The 22,376-nt window shown below is 38.2% G+C and overlaps 1 protein-coding gene and 2 long non-coding RNA genes across 5 annotated transcripts in view; 2 read left to right on the top strand and 1 right to left on the bottom strand.

Moving 5' to 3' along the window:
- LOC309506213 (uncharacterized protein) overlaps nt 1-22,376 on the top strand; it is a 415,585-nt gene that overhangs the window by 201,054 nt on the left and 192,155 nt on the right. The window lies entirely within an intron of this gene.
- On the bottom strand, nt 4,743-5,527 carry LOC309506492. The gene is made up of 2 exons (XR_014208803.1): nt 5,235-5,527; nt 4,743-5,160 (listed from the first exon to the last, which is right to left on the bottom strand). It is a non-coding gene; the product is annotated as an uncharacterized lncRNA (long non-coding RNA).
- On the top strand, nt 11,525-18,494 carry LOC309506467. 2 transcript variants are annotated; one of them, XR_014208771.1, is made up of 4 exons: nt 11,525-11,705; nt 12,440-12,634; nt 13,201-13,319; nt 16,940-18,494. It is a non-coding gene; the product is annotated as an uncharacterized lncRNA (long non-coding RNA). The 2 variants fall into 2 exon arrangements; XR_014208772.1 differs by having other exon boundaries at nt 11,525-12,634.

The following is a 22,376-nucleotide window of genomic DNA, read 5'->3' as shown; positions in this document are numbered from 1 at the left end:
ACTCACTGTCCATCTGTTAAAATGGCGAATATATCAGATGTAACGTTAAGTAGTCTACCGCTTGGTGCAGGTGAGGACACATTTGAGCTGCACGCACTGCAGTCTGAGCTGGAAGCTGTTGAGAAACAGATCCACAACCTTTTATTGAGACAGGCCGAGCTGAGAGACCGGTGTTTGGCTCTTGAAACATCACGCGCCGATGCACACAAATCAGTGTTTAACGTTACTAACCCGCTGACTCCGACCGCGTCTACTCCGTGCGTTCCTCAGCATCGGTCGAAATCAGCCATGGTCTCGTTCACTCCGGCTCCAACACGCCACCACGAAGCCTGGGTGGTTCCGCAGCGGAAGACGCGAGTCAGGTTTAGACCAAGACTTTCTCCGACCCTCCCGGTTTTCGAGTTATCGACACAAAACCGCTTCTCCCCTCTACGCGAAACAGAACGCGATGCTGTGATCATCGGCGATTCCATCGTTCGGCATGTACACGCTACGTTAGGTAAAAGTAAGGTGCAAAGTCACTGCTTTCCTGGTGCTCGTGTTTCTGAAATCGCTGCTCGCGTTCCCGAGATCCTGAACGGTGACGAGCGCGTCGGAACTGTGGTCCTGCACGCGGGAGTGAACGACATCAGGTTGCGCCAGACGGAGATTCTGAAGAAAGACTTCAGGAATCTAATCGATACGGTATGCAGCACATCGCCTGAAACAACGATCATTGTGTCAGGACCGCTTCCCACGTACCGACTAGGGCATGAAAAGTTCAGCAGATTATTTGCGCTAAATGAATGGTTAATGTCATGGTGCAATGAGCAGAAACTGCTCTTTGTAAATAATTGGAATCTGTTTTGGGAGCGTCCTAGGCTTTTCCGTGCTGATGGCTTACACCCAAGCAGATTCGGAGCGGATCTTCTGTCAGATAACATCTCCAAAATGTTAAATACCCTTTGACTAGTAACCAAAAGTCCAAATCATAGTCTCTGCTGCACCAATTCAACTGATATAAATACTAGTGTAGAACATTGCATAGAAACCGTGTCTATTCCTCGTTTAGTGAGATCAAATATTAAATCTAATGCAGGATCTAGGAAAAATCTAATTGTTATTAAAACAGAAAATGTTGCTATTAGTAAACAAAAACTATTTCTAAAGCTAGGTCTTCTAAACATTAGATCACTCACACCTAAGGCAGTTATTGTAAATGAAATAGTCACAGATAATAGCTTCGATATACTTTGCCTTACTGAAACCTGGCTTAAACCAAATGATTATTTCGGTATTAATGAGTCTACTCCTCCTGGATACTGTTATAAGCATGAGCCCCGTCTGATTGGTCGTGGCGGAGGTGTTGCAACCATTTATAAAGATATTCTAAATGTTACCCAGAAAACGGGTTATAAGTTTATTTCATTTGAAGTACTTGTACTAAATGTTACGCTCTTAGATGTTAGAAAAACATCCCTATTATCTCTAGCCTTGGCTACCGTATATAGACCGCCAGGGCCTTACGCTGATTTCCTAAAAGAGTTTGCAGATTTTCTCTCAGACCTATTAGTCAATGTCGATAAAGCACTAATTGTTGGAGATTTTAACATACACGTAGATAATCCAAATGATGCGTTAGGAGCTGCGTTTACAGATTTATTAAATTCATTTGGGGTCAAGCAAAATGTCACCGGACCAACACATCGTCTTAATCATACACTCGATTTAATTATATCACATGGAACCGATCCAACCGATATAGATATCATTCCACAAAGTGATGAAGTCACTGATCACTACATGGTAACTTGCATATTACGTACTGCTGTAATATGTCATGCGGCGTCGCGTTATCAACCAGGCAGAACAATCCTCCCATCCACCATAGATAATTTCTCAAATTGCTTATCTAATCTGTCTCAGCTGCTGCCTGAACCCAAACAAACAGATGAACTAGAAGAACTAACTAGCACTATGAGCACCATTCTCTCTAGAACATTGGATGTGGTTGCACCTATTAAATTAAAAAAGGTCAGAGAGAAAAATAAAGCACCATGGTATAACAATACTACGCATGTTTTAAAGAGAGAAACGCGTATTTTAGAGCGTAAATGGAAACAAACTAATTTAGAGGTCTTTAGAATCGCGTGGAAAGACAGTATGTCACGTTATAAAAAGGCCCTAAAAGCGGCCAGGGCTGAGCACCTCCGCAAACTAATAGAAAACAACCAAAACAATCCAAGGTTTTTATTTAACACCGTGGCTAGACTAACAAATAAACAGACGTCACCCGAACAAAATATCCCGTTACAGTTCAGTAGTAATGATTTCATGAACTTCTTCACTGAGAAAATAGAAAGCATCAGAACCACAATTGTAAACGTTCAATCTTCAATCGCGCCTTATAATTCAGCTTCAATTATCACCCCGAAAGAACAATTACAGTGCTTTGCAACTATAGAACAAAAAGAGTTAAATAAACTTATCACTTCATCTAAAACAACAACATGTTTATTAGATCCTATACCAACTAAACTACTGAAAGAAGTGTTACCTGTAGTGGAAGATCCTCTCCTCAATATTATTAACTCGTCTTTATCTTTAGGTCATGTTCCAAGAACATTTAAACTGGCAGTTATAAAACCTCTCATTAAGAAACCACAATTAGATCATAATAATCTAGCAAATTATAGACCCATTTCAAATCTTCCATTTATGTCTAAAATATTAGAAAAAGTGGTGTCCGCTCAACTGGGCTCTTTCTTGCAACAAAATGAGATCTATGAAAAGTTTCAGTCTGGATTCAGACCGCATCATAGCACTGAAACTGCGCTCGTTAAAATCACAAATGATTTACTTTTAGCTTCTGACCAAGGCTGTATCTCAATACTAGTTTTACTTGATCTTAGTGCTGCGTTCGATACTATAGATCATACATTACTCTTAGATCGACTACAAAATTATACTGGTGTTCAAGGACAAGCACTAAGCTGGTTCAAATCATACCTATCTGACCGCTACCATTTTGTCTATTTAAATGGAGAAAAATCGATCATAACTCCAGTAAACTATGGAGTGCCGCAGGGATCTGTATTAGGCCCTCTGTTATTTTCAATATATATGATGCCACTTGGAAATATTATAAGGAAACATGGAATTAGTTTCCATTGTTATGCTGATGACACTCAAATATATATTTCATCACGGCCGGATGAAAACGCAAAATTTTCCAAATTGACAGAGTGTGTTAAAGATATAAAAGATTGGATGACCCGTAATTTTCTTTTATTAAATCCAGACAAGACAGAGGTAATACTTATCGGTTCAAAAAACCGCCCACAAAACCTCGCACAATACAACTTTAACATCATAGGATGTCCTGTTACTTTATCCTCTACAGTAAAAGACCTGGGTGTTATACTCGATTGCAACCTGTCTTTTGAAAATCATATTTCATATGTTACAAAAACAGCATTTTTCCACCTTAGAAACATTGCTAAACTACGTAATATGCTATCAGTTTCTGATGCAGAAAAGTTAGTTCATGCATTCATGACCTCGAGACTGGATTACTGTAATGCTTTACTAGCTGGTTGTCCTGCATCCTCAATAAACAAGCTACAGTTAGTCCAAAATGCCGCCGCTAGAGTTCTTACTAGATCAAGAAAATATGATCATATAACACCGATTTTATCATCACTGCATTGGTTACCTATAAAGTTCCGTATTAATTACAAGGTATTGCTACTGACCTATAAAGCCCTAAACGGCTTAGCTCCAGTCTATTTAACGGATCTTTTATCACCCTATAATCCATCGCGCTCTTTAAGATCACTAAATTCAAGGCTTTTGGTCATACCTAGGATATCCAGAACCACCAAAGGAGGGAGAGCATTCTCACATTTGGCTCCAAAACTCTGGAATAGTCTTCCTGATACTGTTCGTTGCTCAGACTCGCTCTCCCAGTTTAAAACTAGATTAAAGTCGCATCTCTTCAGCCAGGCATTCATATAATCCTACAGTTCAAACTACAATCCGGCCTCTAGCTCATAAATGCCAGAGGAGAACTGGCCCCAGACTGAGCCTGGGTTCTCCCAAGGTTTTTTTTTCTCCATTAGGTCACCTGATGGAGTTTTAGGACACCATTAGGTCACTTGATGAAGTTTTTCGGTTCCTTGCCACTGTTGCCTTTGGCTTGCTCAGTTGGGGATATTTTGGGGATATTTAATTTAATTTTATCAATCAATAAATTCCTCTTGAAACAAACTTTGTTGTATTATTTTAATTTAATACTGTGAAGCTGCTTTGATACAATCTGTATTGTGAAAAGCGCTATACAAATAAACTTGACTTGACTTGACTTGACTTGCGGTCACCGGTAAAAACTTTGTCAATTCCAAACAAAATGAGCTGGTCCTATGACTCCCATCCCATGCAGTTAGGTCCAAACAAAATAATCCATCAAGTCCGGTTACATTTTAGGTGTAAGTTACGCAGGTTATCAATTTCCGTTGGTGATGTTTCTATTCCATCTGGAGAAAAATGCCCTTTTTCCTTCTCGTTTGTCCTTTTATTCTTCTCCATCAACACATCTCAACACTTTGTAGACTACCGTACGCAACAGGTAGTTTTGCGTATGACGTTACTGTCTGTGGCATTATGGGAAGTGAAGTTCTTTTCCTGTAAAGTAAATATCGAATCCTCCACACTTCACTTTCATGATATGCTATGAGAATAATAATAAACGTATGGCTATTCACTTTTTTTTTCTTTTTTTTTTTTGTTGCTTTATTAGGTGCTTTGCTTAAATTTCTTAAACACTTTGTGTAGCGTACTACAGAGTAATTCATGACTCTTAAAATGCACCAGAATTCAAGAAATCCCATCTGAATTTTAAAAATTTTCCTGAGGGAGGACTTGGGACCTCACTTCACTCTTTTGCCTAGGGCCCCCAAATATCTTGAAACGGCCCTGTAGATAACGACACATTTCATCCCCTGTTGGAACAAAAGTGGCTAACTTCTGTCAACCTCGTCTATAAGCAAGGACAAAAATAATGCAATTTAGTTAGTATCAGTATCAGTGTCAGTATCGATTCTGGAATAAGGAAAATCTATTTTAAAATCGTAAACAAAAAAATCGCGATAGTTAGGTGAATTTTTTTTTTTTCTCCCAGCCCTAACACACACACACAAATGTTCCTTATACTGTTTACAAATACATTAAGCACACACACACACACACACACACACACACACACACACACACACACACACACTCACACACACACGCGTTGGGTTTCCATGTTTTATGGGGTCTTTCCATAGAAATAATGTTTTTTATACTGTACATTCTATCCCCTAATCCTAACTGATGTATTTTAACAATGTGAACTGAGTTTTTTTTATATATTTTTTAAATTGACAGCATTATGTTGTTATTTTATTTTTAAGTGTCATGTTTATCTCTGGATATAGGCTTAATGTGTGTCATTGTTCTCTACAGGTTGAGTAAGTGTGGTGTCACAGATGAAGGTTGTGCTGCTCTGGCTTCAGCTCTGAGATCAAACCCCTCACACCTGAGAGATCTGGATCTGTCTAAGAATAAACTAGGAGACTCAGGAGTGAAGTTGCTGAAGGATCTGGAGGATGATCCACATTATAAACTGGAGAGACTAGAGTAAGAATAGTTTTTAACGATTTTTGTAGTGCAATGATCATTTCTGCTGGTTCTGTATCAGCTGTCCGTTGTGTGAAAGTGACCTTTCATGTGATTTTGATTTTGTAAAGTGACTTTGAGCATCAGACAAAAGCTATATTAAAAAGCTTTAAAAAAGCTATGTTTGAGAATGAATTAATATAGATTATCTAGTTAGTTTCCTTATGAAAAGTTGTGACAGACGTAATATCTCATACTGCATATGTGACTGTGTGTTTTATTTTAGGTATTCGAGGACAGTCTGATCTTCTGATGATCATCTGATGGTGAATAAGGATCCACTACAGAGACTCACAGTCAACAGAATCACCAGAGACTGAAGATACAGTGACTTCACTGTTATAAATTAAGACTTCATTTAGATTTCAACGATCCTCTGCCAGACCTGATGAGGCGACAGTGAAACACCTTTTATTTCACAGCAGCAGATTACAGTTTCTCATTCATATATTAACCATTTTATTTGTATAAATGCACAGTATAAGTTCAAAAAGGTTGGAGTTTTGTTTGTCTGTTGTTAGTCTGTAGTGGAGATAGCGTGGGTGCGGCCGCCCCAGGGCCCCGGGCCAATTAGGGGCCCCTCAAACGCCGCCGATCTTGCTTCGCTGGACAGGAACGGGGTCAGACGCCACTTCAAAGCGGATATTTATTTTTACATTCTCTATGTTTTTGTGGGACAGTTTTTGAAAGTCGATGTTCAGACTTAAAAAAAATGGCCAAACTGTTCGCAGTGCTCTGCCCAAAGCGGTTTGAGCACCCTGATGCTGAGGAGAAGATGCTTGAGCTGGCCCGGTTCTACTCAGAAGACATGCCCAAGCCAGAAGACGCAGTGGAGGAGTTTCACTCTTTTCGTGCATTGTATTCAGAGTTAAAGATGGATCTCACCACCGACGCCGTCCTGCCATTCCTCATTGCCAACGACATGGATAGAGCATGGTACAATAATGTACAGTATGTGAAAAATAATGTGTTTTTTGAACATTAAAGCATGGTAACATTCTATTACACCAAATATACCAAATAATGCTCTTTGAAAATAGCATCATATGACCCTTTTAAAATAGCATGAATCATGATAGGGGCAGTTTAAGACACTAGAGCTTGTGTTCATGTAATGGTCAGATCAATTCTGTGTTAGGAGCTTTGGGTTCACTGACCCACAAACAGGCTCCGCCCACTCTGACCACTCCTCTACCACCCTGTCTCTCGTGGGTGTGGCCTGTAAGCTCCTCCCCCTCGCTGTCCAACGGACTCACACACAGACCCACTGCAGAACCGCTGGTCGGGCCTGAGCACAGGTGAGACACACACACAAACCAGTCTTCCACAGTCATATAGATATTCAGTGTAAATAGCTGTTGTGTGTGTGCGTGTCGAGTCTGCGTCCATCAGCAAAGGTCGAAGGTCAGCAGCTGCAGGGTTTGATTGAAGGAAACAAACGAAAAATAATATGTAATGAGTTAGCTCAAAGGGGAAATATTAATAATAACTCATAACTTTTTAATGATTAATTGTTCATATTTGGGACAGTTAATTGGATTAACTTGATAGCTAAATTAATATTACAATCAATTAATCAGTTCGTCCAACAAACTCTTTTGATTATTCATTTATTTTAAGAAAAGCGTATCTTTCATGGCAACCGAAAAATAATTATTTCTTAGCATGTACGGCGCTTAGAGCATGAAACAAGATCAAGATCGTAAAATGGACTTTGTTGCAAGCAGAGAATCAGAACCAAATACATATTGTGCACAAGTTTTATTAACTAAATCACAAACATAACTAAACTAAACAAACATACATACATTCATACATACATACATTGGTAAAATGGTGAGTGAGTTGGATTGAAGAAAATACAGTCTGACTCCTTTGGGAGAGTGAAAGCATAGCAGGCGGTGGGGGGTCCCCACAGACATCAACCCGAAGAAGCAGCAGTAGAGGCCAGAAGAAGAGAGAGAAGGGTCACTGTGAATTTGTCTCTAATAAAGCCTGAGAAAAGCCCCTCTTCTCCGGGTTTGCTTGACCAATGAGAAGGGTGGAATTTCCAAGCGGGAGATTCCTCTGTGGTTGATTTATGAATCTTTGTTCTGAGCGTGCTCATTTGCATGTGCAGCTGGATTGGTTTCTGATGACGAAACTAAGAAAGATTCTTGTAATACTAATATGTTGCGCAGCTATCGGCATATCATGTACACAATCATTTCGATCTTCAAAGTACCAATTTATAGAGACCAAACATGGTATACGTGAGCTTACATTGACCGTTGGTTCTATCATAAAATACACAGTATCAAGAAAGTAATAGAATTAAAAACACTACACAAGACAGGAAATCATTCACACAATTTTCTGGAATGCATGTTCATTTATAGATCAGATTAATGCAGCTAGTCTGTTTCTGTCTTCCCCATTGTCTCTATCTCGAGCATGTGATCACATTTTTTAACAGCAATAAACCCAACTTATCTTATTGTGGTCATGGTAACTAAGACCTTCTTGCCCTTTTTGGGGGGATGGGACCACAGATCCCAGAGTGAGTTTTAAATATTATTTGTTAACTATAACAAATACTTGTGTCTGATTTGTCTCAGTCGTTACACATATTCGACTTCCGGGCGCTGCACTGTGGCTGCCCTGCTGCCTCTCGTGTTTGGCATTTAATTGTTTGTTTATTTGTTCGTTATCGTGAGTGTTACATTTCCTGTATGGTCTAACTCCACACTGCACTAAAGGCAATCATGGACTTGGCTTATTGGTGTAAGATCGGACTGCTTATAGTGATTTTAAAACACTGTATCGCCCATGGATGTGATCATGACCATGTTACCGGCGTGGCGGGTGAAATCCAATATAGTAGAGATTTCCTCCTACTGATACGTGATCGTTTATTTACGGATCATGCAGCCGTAGTAAACTCCATTCCGAACTTCCTGAGGACTAACCCGAAGAAATGGACTGTACGGACAAAGCGCAAAAGAGGATCAAAAGCGGGCACTCGGCGAAGATTAAGGAAATTGAAAAACAAACTCTCTCTGCCCGTTACGCTGCTCATTAACGCTCAGTCCCTAAAATCGAAAACTGTCGAGCTGACTGCAAATATCCGCTACCTGCATGAGTACCGTAGTGCCTGTGTCATGGCTATCACGGAGACATGGTTGGACAGCGGCATCATATCCAGCGAGGTGGGACCCCTCGGTTTCTCTGTGTTCAGGACTGACCGGGACACTACAATCACGAAGAAGACCCGTGGGGGCGGGGTCTGCCTACTCATCCGGGACGAGTGGTGTCGCACAGTGGTGGTGAGAGAGAGTTTGTGTACTCCTGATATTGAACTGCTGTGTGTCTCTCTTCGTCCCTTTTATCTGCCCAGAGAGTTCCCTCAGATATTTTTTACTGTCGTATATATTCACCCAAAGGCAAATTTCGACAGATCACTTGACATTATTTTTAATTTCTCCCACAAGCTTGATCTACTGTCTCCGGATGCCCCTAAGTTTATTTTAGGAGATTTTAATAATTGTCCTGTGAAAAAGTGCTTACGCACTTATTATCAGTATGTCAACTGTCCCTCCCGGAAAAATAAGTTTTTAGACCTATGCTATGGAACTGTCAAAGACGCTTACTCGTCATCATTGCTTCCACCATTAGGGGCATCTGACCACAATGTGGTTTATCTCCGACCTACATATCAGAGGCTCCTGCAAAGGGAGAAGCCCCAAGAACACTCAGTTCAAGTATGGAATAATGACAGTATTATGGCCCTGCAGGGTTGTTTTGATTGCACAAATTGGGACATTTTTAAATGCCTTGATATAAATGAACAAGTGGAAACAATATCTGAATACATCAATTTTTGTGTAGATTCAGTCAACCAGCTTAACGCCTTCTTCTGTCGTTTTGAGAGCGACAGCGGTGCTGACCCCTCCATCCTCTGCTTCTGCATCTGTATTAAGTATCAGACAACTAGATGTCTTTCACTTTTTTAGACGTTGTAATCCACGGAAAAGCCCTGGCCCTGACAAAATCTGTGGTAATATCCTAAGGCACTGTGCAGAACAGTTAGCACCTGTGTTCACTGACATTTTTAACTTTTCTCTTAATCTCTGGAAAGTCCCCATCCTGTGGAAAACATCTACCATTGTACCTGTGCCAAAACTGCCAAGACCCACAGAGTTAAATGATTTCAGACCAATTGCATTGACATCATTAGTCATGAAGTGCCTGGAACGCCTGGTTAAGCGGTACATTATATCACAAACCCACCATCTTATGGACCCCTTGCAATTTGCTTATCAGTCCTCCAGGGGGGTGGACGATGCAATTCTGACATTAATGTACCTTTTGCATACTCATCTTGAGAAACCAAAGACCCATGCTAAGATCCTATTTGTGGACTTTTCATCTGCTTTTAATAGTATGCAACCTAAGATACTTGCAGACATTTTAGCCAGTGAATTCTCTCTTAATACAGGTATTATTTATTGGATCATGGATTTCCTTACCAGTAGAGTCCAGCGGGTTAGAGTGGGTTCGTTTCTGTCTGATGTGAAGACAACATACATAGGCTCTCCACAAGGGTGTGTTTTATCTCCTTTATTATTTATTTTATATACAAATTCATGCACTAGCACTTTTCAAAACAGGCACTTTATTAAATATGCAGATGACACGGCTCTTGTGAGTCTGCTACAGGATGGGGAGGTAGATCATGGGCCAGTTTTAGACTCTTTTTTAGAATGGTGCAATAAGTCATACTTAATTTTAAATACCAATAAGACCAAAGAAATGTCCATAGATTTTAGAAAGTCACAGCAAACAATCGATACTTTCATCAATGGGGAGATCATTCAGGTCGTTACAAACTATAAATATCTTGGCATTGTACTGGACAACAAACTTAAATGGGACTCTTGGACTGATCTTCTGCACACTAAAACACAGCAAAGAATGTACTTCCTAAAGAAACTGCTTGTTTTTAATGTCAATAACAAAATGCTTCAGATGTTTTATACTGCTTTTATTGAAAGTGTTTTAACTTGCTGTATCATTTGTTGGTTCGGAAATGCCACACAAGCACAGAAAAACATAATCAGAAAAACAGTCACCACTGCTAGCAAGCTGCTTGGGATAACATTACCAACCATTGAACACATCTACAAAGACAGAATGTTGAAAAAAGCCAATAACATTGTATGTGATCACACACACCCATTAGCAGCCCATTTTAATCTACTACCATCTAGGCGTCGTTTATGCCCACCTCTTATGACCAAGAACAGATCCAAATTTTCTTTTGTACCACAAGCCATTAAAGCCTTAAATCAATTGAAATAAGCTATCTGTTCGGCTGGCATTGTTAGACCAAAGGGTGTATAGTGTATTATAGTGTTTTTTGGTGTATTTTAGTGTTTGTAGTGCCTTGTATTGTTTGTGTCATATGTTTGTCATGTATTGCCTTGCGACTGCGCCGCAAACCCAATTGCCCCACGGGGACAATAAAGTTCTTCTACTACTACTACATATATTCACCCTTTAGGAAGAAGAAATGCATTTTGCTGTTTTTTCAAGACAAAGCAAGCTATAAAAATACAAATTATAAAAAGTAAGATAAATTCCCTAATTTCAAACACTGTCCCTGTACGCCATCTTGCAGGGACGTGCACAGGAATTTTGAGGGGCAGTTGCTCTGACCTGAAATAACTTTGATTTAAATCTGGAAATCCGTCATATTCTGAAAACTGAACCATTTGAAACTCCACACTAGATTTCAACATTCTTTTCTCTAGGCTTTTGGCAATACACACTGGAATAGATGACAGCAATACCAGCCCAGCAAACACAAAACGTTTTTACAACGTTTCACAACGTTGTTTTTTGGTTGCAATTAGGTAATGTTGCAGTGCAACGTTTTAAAAACGTTTAAGAAACCACACCTAAAATAAAAAAAATAATGTAACCAAAATAAAACGTTTTAGAAACGTTGTGAAAATACCAACCATGTATGTTTTCTTTAGGTAGTCCAAAAAACGTAAATATCACGTTTGTCTACAACGAAAACAAAACCAGACCAAAATGCAACTTTGGCGAGACGTTTTATTTAGGTGTTAAAATAACGTAGTCTCCACGTTGAAATAGGTTTTAAAAGAAACGTCACGACAGTATTAATACAACCATGCCAAATCTCCAATGGTACGTTCTGTTTGTGTATAAAATATAACAGTATAACATTTTAACATTAAGCGATTCTTCATTGACCGAGTAGCCTAACAGAGGAGACCGCTGTATAGGCAGTCTGATTATCAAGTATCAAAAGGACTTAGAGGTGATATGTGATTGCTTACTCTCAGTTGTCTCTTCTCATTTAATAGCCTATACATTTTCTGATAACATTTTTTACGCTAATCATCACTGAACATGTCATACACACTTTTGGAAAAATGTTAATGTCCTTGCATTCATGCAGCCTGAGGGTGACGCTCTAATGATGATTGACATACTTTATATGAAAATATGTTCATAATTATATCATGTAGTTTTTGCTATTTTATTTCTACACCTCGTTTACCATTTCTAAAGGTAGACCTATATATTATGTTATAATGTAGCCTATATAAATGACTTAAAACATTGTTTTACATTTTCAATGCTTTCATATTTTCATTCAATTTACAGTTTGCGATGGCCACAGGCCTACTATCCACTTAATAATATATCAAGTTTCAGGATATTTTAGCTGATTATCAAATAATTCATTCCATCAATCTAAATGTAAATGCTGCGTGACTTTTACGTATTTTAATGGGCGCGCGCGCTGAACATTCAAGCCGCATTTGAACTGGAGCGGAGGGCGTTACCATGGAAACGAGGCGGCAGCTCAACTGACAATCAGCGAAACTCCGTCTCTCACTGTTGTTTTAACAACTTTAAGGTAAGTTTAGTCCATAAAATTACACAAATAGTACATACAAATGTTTCTGAGACTTTCTTTCATGTAAATCACTCGCTTCCGTTGAATATTTACTTAATAGAAATGGTTTAGTGTCTTCGAAAAAGTCTGTTAGCATCTAACTAACCTTAGCTATCTAGAGGTAACGTTAGGTTGACTATAGACTTGAGCTGTAAGTTTGGGCTTTTAATCACATCTTATGTGTAGATGAGATATTTTGATAGTTTTGTAAAGGTTTTGCTGACAATTGGTCAATGGATGAATGGAAATAAGCTAATTTATTTAACCTAAAAGTACGCACTGTATGGTTAATTCATAGTTATCACGTGACGTCACACCATTACGCCCACCTGGAGGGCAAAATAAGGCTTTCCTCCACTGCCCAGTCATTTTTATCAGGTTTGTAGTTAGTATTAATGTAGTAAAACAGTGTTATTAAAAGATCAAATTAAACTTATTCATGATGCATACTTTGTACAGGTAAGCAGATGAACACAGAACAAATTATTTACAACAAAATAATATTGTTTGTCTTCTCCCCTTTACAGTATTGTTTGCCATCTAGTCCTGATCACAGAGTTTAGCTCCAAACCCAATTAAGCAGACCTGAGCAGCTGATCAAGGATCACCAGAAACTCTGCAGAACTTTGGTCTGGACACCAGTGTTGTAAGTTCAGAACATATTGCAGGAGATCTCAACATTGTCTCTCAAGGTCCACTTACATGCAGAGCTTTACTCCAGTCCAGCACACCTGAACAAGCTAATCAAGGTGCTAAACTCTGGGTGCATATCACTCAGGTCTCTAGCTCAGTAGTAGGGCTGGGAATCACTGGGTACTTCACGATACGATACGATACGCGATACATTGTTCACGATACCAATAATATCGCGATAATCGATATATTATCAGTAATAACTCACAATATATCATGTTTTAAGAAATAAAATATTTTTTTTTTTATTAGGAAAATTAATCTCCATTTATTTTTTGGGATGAAACACAATAACAAAAACAACTTGTGTCTTATCAGTTGCAACAAAACAGTCACAGACACTATTTTTGTTTTGTTTGCAGATGATTTTTTTCACTCGGGAGCTATCGAGTGGAATCGATGATGCTCGCATGGTCGCGGCTCGCAGAGTGTGAGAGCAATTACGAGCCGAGCCGAGCACGTTACGAGCACCTCCCGACAATTTTTAAACATGTTTAAAAAATTCGGGGAGTCGGCCCGATTTTCACCAGCTGTCCCCTATTGCCCTAATCATACACAACCACGTCGATGGGGCTATACCTCAGTGGCAGCAACCATACAGCGTGCGCATACACTGTCACACACACACTAGAGCCCGACCGATATATCGGCGGGCCGATATTAGGCATTTTTCAAACTATCGGTATCGGCATTTATAATGGCCGATAAATGAATATTTAAAAAATAAAATAAAAGCGGACGAAACACCCTTCAACCATGTTATGAGTGTTGGCGCTGCATAGTTTGTCCACCAGAGGGCACTGTACAAGGAAGATCGCTCGGGCTAGAGGAGCGGTTACGAACAGAGTCCAGAGTTCACCTGAGTCGGGAGACGGCAGCGCCGGATGATTCTGTCAGCATTAAAGACTTTTAAAATAATTTAACTCGCGTTCATGTTTGAATGCCTTCTGTTTGTGATGCAAAAGACTATGCGCGCTAACCATTACCATAGTAAACATAGTAAACGCTTGAAGATACGCATAGTGTAAAAACATAGTGAACGCTTGAAGAAATCAGACCAATCATAAAGGCTATCACAGTCATGTTTTTATTTTATCTGTCAGTAGCCTACGTCTCGTCTCATTATACCAGACTATCATGATAAAATAAAGCAACTTTTTTTTCGGGAGCTTCCTCTGTTTCTCTGACTGAAAATATCTGTATTGGAGTCGAGAGAGTGCTAAAGCTCCTCAGGTCGTATTTTTGGTGGCATATATTTGTAGAAATTATCATTCTTTCTAAATGTGATGTAAATATGTCCTTTAACCCTTAAAGACCTAGAACATTTTTGGGGTGCCTGACTCACCTGTTCTTTTCTTTGTTTTTCTAACCCATTCTAGCAGCAAGCATCAAGTGCCATATATCATTTTAAACAGGAGAACCTAAAGTTTCCAGCTAGCTCATTTAAAGTCCCAGTTTTACATTTCTTTTGTCAGAGAATTTATGAAATTAACAGGATTTTAAGAAAAACGGCAGCAAAAAATGTGGTGTTTTCAGTGTGAACTCAAACAGAACTTCCTGAAGTTTTGTTTTTTTCTTTTAGAAAGTTAGACTTGGTTGTTTTAGACTTCCAGATGAAATTTTGTCTACATGTAACAATCCCTCAGCAAGTTATAGCCATTTATTATAATATTATTCTAGGCGTTTTTGAGTAAAAACAGGTGTATTACATTTACTGACAATGTAGATGTGTCCAAATAAGTTCAGGAAGTAAAGTAAATAGAAAAGTTGTTATATTACAACAGAACACTGAAGCAAACATTTTTCTTCAGACAATTATATTATAATTTGAACATGAACAACAAATGCAAACAATATAACAAGTAGTGACAACTGTGCAATATAAATACTAACAATACAGTATACAGAGTGTAAATGAACAAATGGTTCAAATAATCTTCACAAACTAAATACCAAAAGAAATAAACAGTGCAAATGAAGAAATGGTTCATTGAGGGTAATATACTGAGTGCTAATGAACAAATAGTGCAAATAATATTCACAAACTAAATATAAATAAACAGAGCAAATGATTCAAACAATCTTCTGAATCGGAAGGTTCCACCAGGTCTAACGACTCGTTTAAAAAAATAAATTCTAACACATCCTCCGATTTGTACTGCTGTTTTTTTTACATACTCATGCTCTTTCGTGTTTTGCGCTCTTTCATGTTTTGCGCTATGGTCAACAACTTTGCATCCGTTAGTTTTCATGCGTAGTTTTCAATGCATTGCGTTTGTTAAAAATGTATAAAGAAACGTGATTGGTTGTTAAAATCACCAATCACTATGTTTGTTGGTTGAGTTGATGACCGTTTAGACGAATCTGGGCATGGGGGTGGGACTAAGCATCAACAATCGTTCCTGTTTGGCTCAGAGAAAGAAACCACATGTGTTTCCTTGACGAATCACTGCTGCAGATTTTGATGACGCAATCACCGGCACTACGGAGCCACTGAATGACCTATAGAGACACCCGTGATAACACAGGAAAGCTGAGAATCTCATCTTTACGGTGCATTTTAAAGCATACAGATTGGATTAGCGACTCAAAAGTTATTAAACATTTTAGAACGATAGTTATTTTATGCCGCGGGCGGCCGTATCGGTCTTTAAGGGTTAACTAACTTACCAGATAAACAGTAACAGACGCGAAGAAGTAAGTGTGTCCTCTTTCTTTTGTGAAATAGACCTAACGGTAATTTATTTCTGAGTGACTAATGTGCAATTTTGACATAAATTAATTCATTATGATCAATGTATCACTTTTTATTGATAAACCATCGATGCTTGGGTTTTAAATATTCAAGTAAACAACAAAAATGCCAGCAAACGGCCGCTTTTATCATGTTTGTTTTCAACGCTGTTTCCAGTGATTTCTGATTAGTTTTCTGATAAAACTTCCATTTGTTGGTGAATGGGTTAGTGTGACGTTGTTCCAGAGAGGCGTGTTACGGGCGTGTTTTAGTGAAGCGCTGTGGAGCTTCTGGCCCGACAGTGGAAACACAGGCCCGGTGCTATTAGCCCGAGGCTATCAGCCCGGCATGGCCCGTTTAAAGCCCTGGCTCGCACTGGCCCGACAGTGGAAACGCAGCTAATGAGCTCGGAAATCACAACGAACTTATTCTGCCTAAATAAAGTAATGATTACTGTATTTATAACTAAATTTCCCCTACTCAGTCAGTGGTGAAGGGCCGTCTTTATCACAAAATCCTTACCGTGCACTGAAACATTCGCTCCCTAAAAACTCACCATGTTATCGGAAGTTCTGAAGCACAAAACTTTAATCATACGAGACAGTTCGCTACAAAATGACATGTGATAGGAGATTTTAAAACACAAACCAATATTATATTTCAGCATAAACATAACATCTCTAGACAGGTAATGTCTAATCAAGCAAACATTTACAATTGATCTATGACTGAAATCTTCCACAAGTATGTAGAGGGAGAACTCAAGTGTACTTCACATTTTGGACAACCATTGTTTTTTTACATTTACATTTTGGTTATTGTTCTCTTTCTCACTTTAGATGCTGGAGAAAAAACAGCCAGGCTAAAGCATTCAAAGTGGAAACTTCTGTCGTGGCTCAATAATCCAGGATTGGGATGGTGGAAGGAGCAGAAGATCAGAGAGATCAGGAAGAGATCTACTGGTGCCCCTGAGGAACTGATTTACCTAATGCGTCAAATTTAACCAAACATTTTCATCACTCACCTTCATGTCGTTGCAAACCTGTAAGACTTTCGTTCATCTTTGAAACACAAATGTAGATCTTTTTAATGAAATCTGAGAGCTTTCTGTCCCTCCATTTCACAGTTTATGCAACTACAACTTTCAAGCTTCAGAAAGGTAGTAAAGACATTATAACAATAATCAATATGACTCCAGTGGTTTAACCTCAACTTTATGAAGTGAAGTGAATGCTGTGTGTGTGCAAAAAAACCCATTGCATCTTTATTCACAAAATATACATCTCTGACACATGTTCACGGAGCATCACAATTCATCAGGGTTGTGTTGGCGAGAGAGCCGGCCATCTCATGCGTTGGAGATGCATCATTTGTGAATAAAGATGTAATTGTTTGCGCACACAAGGCATCTGTTAAAAATATCTTCATTTGTGTTCTCCACAAAAGTCTTATGGGTTTGGAGCGACATGAGGTAATTAATGACAGAATTTACATTTTTGTGTGAACTATCCCTTTAATGTTTTCTAATGTGGTTATAATTGGCCATTGTTCTGTTTTATAAACATTTTCAATATTTTAAAGATTTATTGTTTTGAAAAAAAATTTTATACAGAAAAGATAGATTAATTTGATCAAAAGTCGCAGTAAAAACGTTTAAATTGTTTAAAAAAAATTATGTTTAAAATAAATGCTGCTCTTTTGAAAGTTCTATTCAAAGAATACTGAAAACTGTATTATAGTTTCCACGAAAATATGAAGCCGTACAACTGATAATAATCATAAATGTTATATATATATATATATATATATATATATATATATATATAATAGATTGTATCATTATTTATTCTAGAATTAGTAATATATTACAGAAATGCACTCATTAATTAAAATCATTAATCATATCATATCAATCATATTGTGTTATTAATCAATAAATTCTAAAGAATTTGCTTAACTTTTATGTTTTGTGTCCAGTGATTTTTCAATGCTTTTAACGGGTCCCAGAAAGAATTGTGTTAAAGATGAGTTTATAGCCCACTGGATCGATTACTCTTCACACTGGACTCTTTGAAGACGGACGTGGCAGCAGTTGCAGAACGGCTTCTGCTACAAACACTTACAGGCTACATCCAAGGGTGGAAACATCTCAGGTTTTAGTGATTAACACGTTCTTTCAGTGAATTTCTCGAGTTTCGGGTGAACGTGGTAAAAACCAATAGGGAAAAAAGTACCACATAAGACGTGATATTGACATTTCGAAAATGTTGAACATGACGCATATCGTCGAAGCAACGTTAAAAAAACTGTTTCATCAATGGTGCGAAAATACGTATTTATAACGTTAAAAAAACCCGACATCTGTCGTATTAAATACGTAGGATAAAAACGTTTTTGCAAACGTTTTTGTGTTTGCTGGGAGGAGCCCTATCACTACCACTGGCAAGAGTGTGTGACATAATCAGTAACCATTATATCATCAATTGATAACTATGTAATAATACAGCAAATTTAAGTTATTTCATCACATTTATACTCTTCATCTCTGATTTTCATATAAATGATCACTCTTAAATTTGTGAAAGAAGAAATTCTTAGGCTGTTTTTTTATTTCTGGGATAGTCCCTTCAGTATAAACAACCAATAATACACATTGTTGTCTTTTCATATCTTGTACAGATATTCTTTCTTTGCTAATTTGTTTTTATCAGAAACTTAATAATTACAAAAATAACATTTTCTCAGGAGGCCGTACTAAATGAGCAACCCTGTTACTGCATTCCTGACATGTTAGAGGTGTGTGATTCTTCCAAAATCTAAACACACGACAACATGTTTTCTGCTTTCACGTGTTTACCAAAGCACCATACACCCCTAGGCCAGACCACTGTCACCTCTCAGATACCAATTACACACTGTAATTCTGCCTGTAATCATATGATATATACACAGTGGTTTTAGAAAACTATCATTTCCTATTCATTTTATAATAAACTAAGAGGGATGGTAAATTCACTCCTTTCACTGCCCCCTTTTGACCGTTTTCGGGGTTCAAAACACAATGGTGGTCTAACTAACCCAGGACAATCCATCTAAACACTTTAAATCTCTATAGAAAACATCCTTCTGTTTGCCGTTTACAGACATATAGCTTGTAAGATTTTTGTAATAAAATAATTCCCAAAAACACTTGCACAGTGTGATATATTTCATGCAGTTGTGTTCCTACATTATCTCTAAAGTTACCAAGGCTTTGGAAATCCAGAGAAATTCTAGTTTTAAATAATGGCTTATCCCTTGTCATTGTCACATATCAATGGCATATTATCCGCACTACCCTTGGTTTCCACTTGTAGAAACCATAGATATAATACATAGAGTCCTCATTAGTAGCCGTTTCAATGGGCCGCTATACGTAAGCTGCTAACGTCGATCAGTCATCATGGGTCGCGATTATTGATTGGCAAGTACAGAAAATCCAAAAAAACATAAACGTAGATCAACTGAAGGGACAAACAGAGAAATAAAACAAGGATCAATATCAGCCTGGCATTTTCAACTTGGACTTGATCTGTTGACAGAGACTCTGCTCTTGCATGTTTTAATAGACAACGTAAGCAAATATATATGATTTATTGTACACATACAGTTATATTGCACTTTGTACTTCAGTAATGCTTTTTTATCAAGTCTGGTGACCAAGTCTTTGCCAGTGAAATGAAATGTGTTGCACAAAAATATTTAGCCATTACTTGCAAATACTGTGGGTTTGTTCAAATGTACTTTTAGCACGATTGTTTTAAACGTGTAAAACTGCGCAGCATTAACCCACCAAATCATTTGACAAATAGTCACATATCAGTAACAGGCTAATATAGCATTACATTTCACGTTCCTTGCAGCTAAATCATTACCATGACATAAAATAGTGTGATCAAACTTACAGGTAATACAAAACTAATTTATTAGCTGATATATAATTTATGATTAGTGAATTCCATACATCTCTGGATAGTGAAAACAAAATCTCCCATCATTCCACTCTCCTTCATAGCGTCACCAAGCTTCGTCTTTGTTATTGTTCTGAAAATGCGAAAACTTACAGATTGAACCTTTAATATCACTAAGTTACATCAAAGGTCAAATAAAATAGAAATGGCACATTTAAGTTAAAAGTTATGACTGCATGATGAAACCATCCTAAGTATATTTTAGTTGTAATTAAATTGTAGAAAAGCATAACTTTAAGTGTATTTAGTGTACTTTTGTGTGTTAAATTGGAACAACTAGTAAGTATATGCCTGTGTTGGTAATAATTACATGCTTGATTAGTGATATTAAAGTGTACTTTATTTGTGTTACAAGTACATTACAAATTCATTACGAGGGTCTTCGAAACATACAAGCAATATACCATAAGTGTATTATATTTGTTACAACCCCTTGGCTCAAGGAGCAGCAACATGAATGGAGTCCATACAACATAATCAAATTTGAAACATTTAATATTTAATCAAGAAAACAGACATAACTACATTTAAAGTAAAGAGAAAAAAAATCTACAAACACAAAACAACCACATCAAGCCTTAGACTGGAGAGAGTGAAAAGTCAGCATGTCCACCAAGCAGCGAGACCAGCAGAGACCAAGCCCAATTGTTCCCTCTCCCAGAGTGAGAAAGCCAGCGTCTTATAAGCAGCATGGTTAATCACCGTCAATGTTCCACACCTGTGTAGAAGCATTTAACCTGAAGACACAAAAAGTGTTACCCAGAGACACCTGCTGGACAAAACAAAGCACCACAGCCACTTGGATCGTCACACCTCCCTCCCAAAGACAGAGGCCCTTATAAAAAGGGTACTCTGTAAACATAATACATGAAACAACACATACAAAGCATAATCTAACTCACAAGATGAGATCTAATCAGGTTTAGAAATCAAACAAAATTATTGGTTCCACTTACCATCTCTCCTTCCCCCCCTACCCATTATCAACTCCACCTCTCAATGCTCTCAGGCGCCTTGAGAACACAAATAAGGTGAAATAAATAAGACAAGAACCAACAAAATTGTAATGGTTACTCGTTCAATGGAGCTCGTGACAAGGTATCCGCCATAATATTATCTACCCCTTTAATATGACGAATATCGAGGCTATAAGACTGTAAGAATAAAGCCCAACGAATAAGTCGTTGATTTGGACTATGCAAGGACTGTAAGAAGGTAAGAGGGTTGTGGTCTGTAAATACTACCAGAGATACAGAACCTCCCCCCACATACACATCGAAATGCTGTAAAGCCCAAATTAATGCCAACAACTCTTTTTCAATAGTTGAATAATTTTTCTGGCACAAATTAAACTTCTTAGAAAAGAAGCCAATTGGCCGATCAATGCCGTTGTCATCTTTCTGCAATAATGCAGCTCCAGCACCCAGTCCACTCGCGTCTACCTTTAAATGGAAAGGACGATCCCAACAAGGTGCTGTTAATACGGGAGCAGAACTCAGCAACAGTTTGGCATTATCAAAAGCATGTTGACAAATTGAGGACCATTCATATTTCCGTTTGCCTTTTAACAAATCTGTTAAACTGTTGAGAAATTTTCACAGAATGTCCGATAGTACCCAATCATTCCTAAAAATCTCATCAACTCTTTCTTCGTAGAAGGAACTGGGAACTTATCAATGGCATGGACTTTTGCCCTGACAGGACAGACTTTACCTTGTCCTACCACATTTCCCAAATAGACCACAGTGGCACGTGCAAATTCACATTTTGCTAAATTTACAGTCAACTTTGCTGTCTCAAGACGAGTAAATAAAGTGCGCAATTGACAAAGATGTTCCTCCCATGTTTGACTATACACTACTACATCGTCCAGATATACTGCACATCCTTTAAGCCCAGAGATTACCAAATTCATCAGGCGCTGGAATGTCGCTGGAGCGTTCCGAAGACCAAAACTCATACGCTTATAAGAATATAATCCAGAAGATGTCGTAAAAGCACAGACTTCCTGAGCACGAGAAGTCAGGGGTACCTGATAATAACCTTGAAGTAGATCAATCTTCGTAACGAACTTGGCAGACCCCACCGAATCAATGCAGTCTTCAATTCTTGGAAGTGGAAAAGAATCAGATCTAGTAACAGCGTTCAATCTCCTATAATCGGTACAAAACCTAAATGTTCCATCGGGCTTTGCAACTAAAAGACAAGGAGAAGCCCAACTGGAACCAGACCGTTCCGCAAGTCCATTCTCCAAAAGATACTGTAC

This window comes from Leuciscus leuciscus, assembly GCF_965113295.1.
Source record: "Leuciscus leuciscus genome assembly, chromosome: 9".
Taxonomy (NCBI): domain Eukaryota; kingdom Metazoa; phylum Chordata; class Actinopteri; order Cypriniformes; family Leuciscidae; genus Leuciscus; species Leuciscus leuciscus.
Note: the sequence above shows the minus strand (reverse complement) of the source record. Positions and strands in the feature narration are given on the sequence as shown.